We start from the raw sequence: 4,659 nt of genomic DNA on the forward strand, positions 1-4,659 counted from the left end.
CTATTAGGATTTGATTCTGCCTGTGCTGTGACATGTATATGAGTTTGCTCTGAATGGATATGGGCACCAAGCAGGCTGCGTTAATGTTAGCGGTAGCTAGTAAGCAAGGTAGCGTTAGCTAGTTAGAAGGGTAGCATTAGCTAGTTAGCAATTAGCCTGCAGGGATGTGGCAATGAGTAAACATTCCCTGTAAGCACAGATTTAGGATCAGCTTACCCTCCCCAAATCCTCACCCTCACCATTTAAACTGGTAAAGACTCAACTGACTGTATCCCAGCGTCTAAGAGCAACTACATCCTATTACAAGTGGAAGTCCCTGACAGGAGAGAGACCTTGTCACAGCGACTTGCTCTTTTCGCTAATGGCTAGCGCTTTAGCAGCATGGCGGTGGCTAATCGGCGCAGCAGCTCGAGGGCCAAGAGAGACACAGGGGCCAGACGGCGACACTCACACACTCAGACACTCTGGCCAAGGCCGGCTGTGACTGCTGCCACCGATTACCACAGAGCCTGCACTCTCTTCTCTCCCTTTCTTTCTCTGTCAGTTCTCTCTCTCTCTGAGTCTGCCTTTATAAGTCACTTATTTTAGGTGTATGCCTACTTCCTTTATAGTTCACCTCTTCTGCACTTCAAAGCTCTCTCTCTCTTTTACTCGGTCCATCTGTTTTTCTCCCCGCTGTCTTCTCTGTCATCACTGCTCTTCTTTTTCTTTTTTGTCTTGAACTCTCACTCTACCTTAAATCTTTCTCTCACAGACACTTACTAGGTAGAGGGCTACATTGGTGTCCATTTTGACACAGGAATTCAGCCATTTTGAGGAAAATATCATGCAGTTTCACAGACTACGCCAGTCAGGAAGGATTACAAGCTCTGGGTAATAGTTGCCCTTAGGCAACATCATCCTGCTCCAGGTTACTGTAGCTAAGCGCTAGTGCTTGTTAGCCTGTTAGTTGTGCAACAGTCCACACATACCTTAGTTCTACTATGGACGAGGCCTCCACATTGGAAAGCAAGTCTCCAGTCTTTACAAGGTAAGGATAAAGGGGGAAGGAAAGCCACTCACTTAATGAAGTGAAGTAAAGGGGTTTAGTTTAGTTTTTCGGGGCTGTTTGAGACTGGAGATTTGCAAGATTCCTAGGGCTTATTCATTCCATGTAGCGATTATTGCACACAAACACGCACACACATGTAATTACCCGCAAAACACACATATCCTACCAAACTTTCACAAACACCAACTCACCGTCAATCACATTTTCATTCATTAATTAATCCACTCAAAGCGTTCGACTACACCATTGTTTCTTCAACCAGGTCCTTGCACCCCATTGTGCATTTTCCATTCTGATTGAAATGGTTGACTGATTCAGATTGAAAAAAGTTAAATAAAGTAATTTTTTGTATGTACAATATAGAAATATTTTGGCCAATCAAGCTAAAATCAGTCAAAACCAAATCCATCTAGATCCTTGTTGTAGAAACAGGCCACATGGACTGTACCAAGTCAAATGCAAGGGAGACACAGGCGCAAGGGAAAGGGTGTTTAGGTGTTTAGCGATGCCATTGGCTCCTCTATGCGTCAATCAAACCTGGCTGAAGCGGACAGAAGCAGAGACAGGCTGAGGGGAGGGTGAAGGGCGGGATCTTACCTCAAAGTCCAGCTCAGAGTACCGTACTCTTTTCCTCTGAGGGAGGAGGGGTGAGGGGCAGGGGAAGAGAAGATTTGATCAATGTCTGTAGATCCCTGGACCCCTCCTCTAATCATCAACACACACAAACACACGCACATACACACACATACACAAAACATGCACACAAACACACAAATACGTAATGCAGGGTAAAAATGTAATTATTACGTAGTTCTGATGGCTACGTTAATGGAACATGCAACAAAGCCTTTCTTGGTTTTATTCCCACATGGTCAACATATTCTGAATAAACGTGTTCACTGTAAATTGCTTTGAATTAAACAACTTGGTGTGACCTAATGGAAGGCTGTACCTACACTAAGAGATTAATGTATGTGGTCCATTTAACAGTTATCTCTCTCTCTCTCTCTCTCTCTCTCTCTCTCTCTCTCTCTCTCTCTCTCTCTCTCTCTCTCTCTCTCTCTCTCTCTCTCTCTCTCTCTCTCTCTCTCTCTCTCTCTCTCTCTCTCTCTCTCTCTCTCTCTCTCTCTCTCTCTCTCTCTCTCTCTCTCTCTCTCTCTCTCTCTCTCTCTGAAACCCATTACACCACTGAGAAGATTGGCTCTACCACAGGAGGTTGGTGGCACCTTAATTGGGGAGAACGGGCTTGTGGTAATGGCTGGAACTTAATTTGTGGAATGGTATCAAATACATCAAACATGGTTTCTATGTGTCTGATGCCATTCCATTTGCACCGTTCCAGCCATTATTATGAGCCGTCCTTCCCCCAGCAGCCTCCACTGGGCCCTACAGTTAGCTGAAAGCCTTGGTCCTGCTTTTAAAGGCTGGACTTAATGATTCAGGGCTAATACAGCCAAGGTTTTATAGGCAGACAGAAAGGAAATAAGAAAAAGGCCAACATGGTCTAGAGAACTGAGGGTGTGTCTGAAATCTGTATATGGGCCCTGGTTTAAAGTAGTGCACTATCTAGTGAATACGGTGCCATTTCAGACACAGCCTGAGTGTGTTGATGCCAAGTGAGTGCAAAAGACAGGCGATGACTCTCAGATCTCTCTCATTCAAAAACTTTCTGCTGTCATCACATTGTGTATATCCTCTTACCTTCCGAAAAGCAATCCCATGACATTTGAGGATCCCAAGTACCGCACAGTACACAATCAACACCCACACATGCACTGTGTACTTAAGTGAGGGCACACATACTAACACACACATCCACCCTCCCATACACACACCCTAGTTGGAAGCATACTATCATTACCCAATGTCAAGTGTACGTGTATCTGTCAGAATATACACTCTTCTAAAAAAGGGTTCCAAAAGGGTTCTTCGGCTGTCTCTTTTTGGTTCAAGGTAAAATGCTTTTTTGTTTCCAGGTAGAACCCTTTTGGGTTCCATGTATAATCCTCTCTGGAAAGGTTTCTGGATTGAACCCAAAACAGTACTACTTGGAAACAAAAGATGTCTATCCAAAAAGGGTTCTTCAAAGTGTTCTCCTATGGGGACAGCGGAAGAACCCTTGTAGGTCCTGTATAGCACCTTTTTTTCTAAGAGTGTACAGATGTAGGATCTTAATTTGACCAGTTTCTCACTGCATGAAAATAATCCTGGAGCAACAGGAAATGTGAATAATTGTGTGGATTATAATTAATGGACATTTTGGTAGGGGTTGATAAAAACATTATTTCATAAAGTCTGACATTTCAAAGTGGAAATGACAAACTTTAGAAGCCCTTTTTAAACCTCAAATATACTACAAGTTTGTGTTTTCTGTAATGCAGGACATTTCCTGCAACAACAGGGTGATCAAATTAAAATTACACCTGTTGTCCTTACTAAAGGAATGCCCACCAGCATGACATTAACAGGGAAGGAAAAAGGGAGTAATATTCATATTATGTGTGTTTGTCTTACCTACCCCTCTCCTTCCTTCCTTACACCCTCATAACTCCCTCATCTTTCACTTCCTATCAGTCTCTTCACAGTGGCAAACACCATTACAGAGCTTTTCAAGACTTTATGAAAATTGATTTAAACTACCAGACCAACGTTTGGACACACCTACTCATTCAAGGGTTTTTCCAAGGGTTGCACCTTAAAATCCAACTCAAAGATGAAGATGCATAATGTAACAGGTTACAGAAATGGACTTGATTGCTTTAGATTTTGTAGAGGTTTGAGGTTTTGGTATTGAGACTGATTGATTTGTAGATTTTAATGTGAAAGCTAACATACAGTACCAGTCAAAAGTTTGGACACACCTACTCATTCAAGGGTTTTTCTTTATTTTTACTATTTTCTACATTGTAGAATAATAGTGAAGACATCAAAACTATGAAATGACACATATGGAATCATGTAGTAACCAAAAAAGTGTTAAACAACTCAAAATAGATTTTATATTTGAGATTCTTCAAATAGCCACCCTTTGCCTTGATGACAGCTTTGCACACACTTGGCATTCTCTCAACCAGCTTCACCTGGAATGCTTTTCCAACAGTCTTGAAGGAGTTCCCACGTACGCTTAGTACTTGTTGGCTGCTTTTCCTTCACTCTGCCGTCCGACTCAACCCAAACCATCTCAATTGGGATGAGGTCAGGGGATTGTGGAGGCAAGGTCATCTGATGCAGCAGTCCATCACTCTCCTTCTTGGTAAAATAGCCCTTACACAGCATAGAGGTGTGTTGGGTCATTGTCCTGTTGAAAAAGAAATGATAGACCCACTAAGCCCAAACCAGATGGGATGGTGTATCGCTGCAGAATGCTGTGGTAGCTATGCTGGTTAAGTGTGCCTTGAATTCAAAATAAATCACAGACTGTCACGAGTTACAAAGCCAGAACCCAGAAGCAGACCAGGACAAGGTAAGTTGAAACGAAGGTGAGTGTTTATTTACAAATTCAAGAGTGATGCTGAATAATCCAGGGAACAGAGCGGGCGGCGTTGATTAGTTGTTGGGGGGTGCAGTGGTTGATCCCATCATGGCTCGGCAGCCGCCGACCACCAGGC

The 4,659-nt window shown here is 43.1% G+C and overlaps 1 protein-coding gene across 1 annotated transcript in view; it reads right to left on the minus strand.

The window, feature by feature from the left end:
- The window catches only part of LOC123492876 (adhesion G protein-coupled receptor B2-like), a 26,707-nt gene extending 24,658 nt beyond the window's left edge, over positions 1-2,049 (minus strand). Inside the window, exon 1 of the mRNA XM_045226398.1 lies at positions 1,649-2,049. The gene's annotated coding sequence lies outside the window, so the exon portion shown is untranslated. The remainder of the gene's footprint in view (positions 1-1,648) is intronic.
- Positions 2,050-4,659: the final 2,610 nt, after the last annotated feature.

This window comes from Coregonus clupeaformis, chromosome 17 (genome assembly GCF_020615455.1).
Source record: "Coregonus clupeaformis isolate EN_2021a chromosome 17, ASM2061545v1, whole genome shotgun sequence".
Classification (NCBI taxonomy): domain Eukaryota; kingdom Metazoa; phylum Chordata; class Actinopteri; order Salmoniformes; family Salmonidae; genus Coregonus; species Coregonus clupeaformis.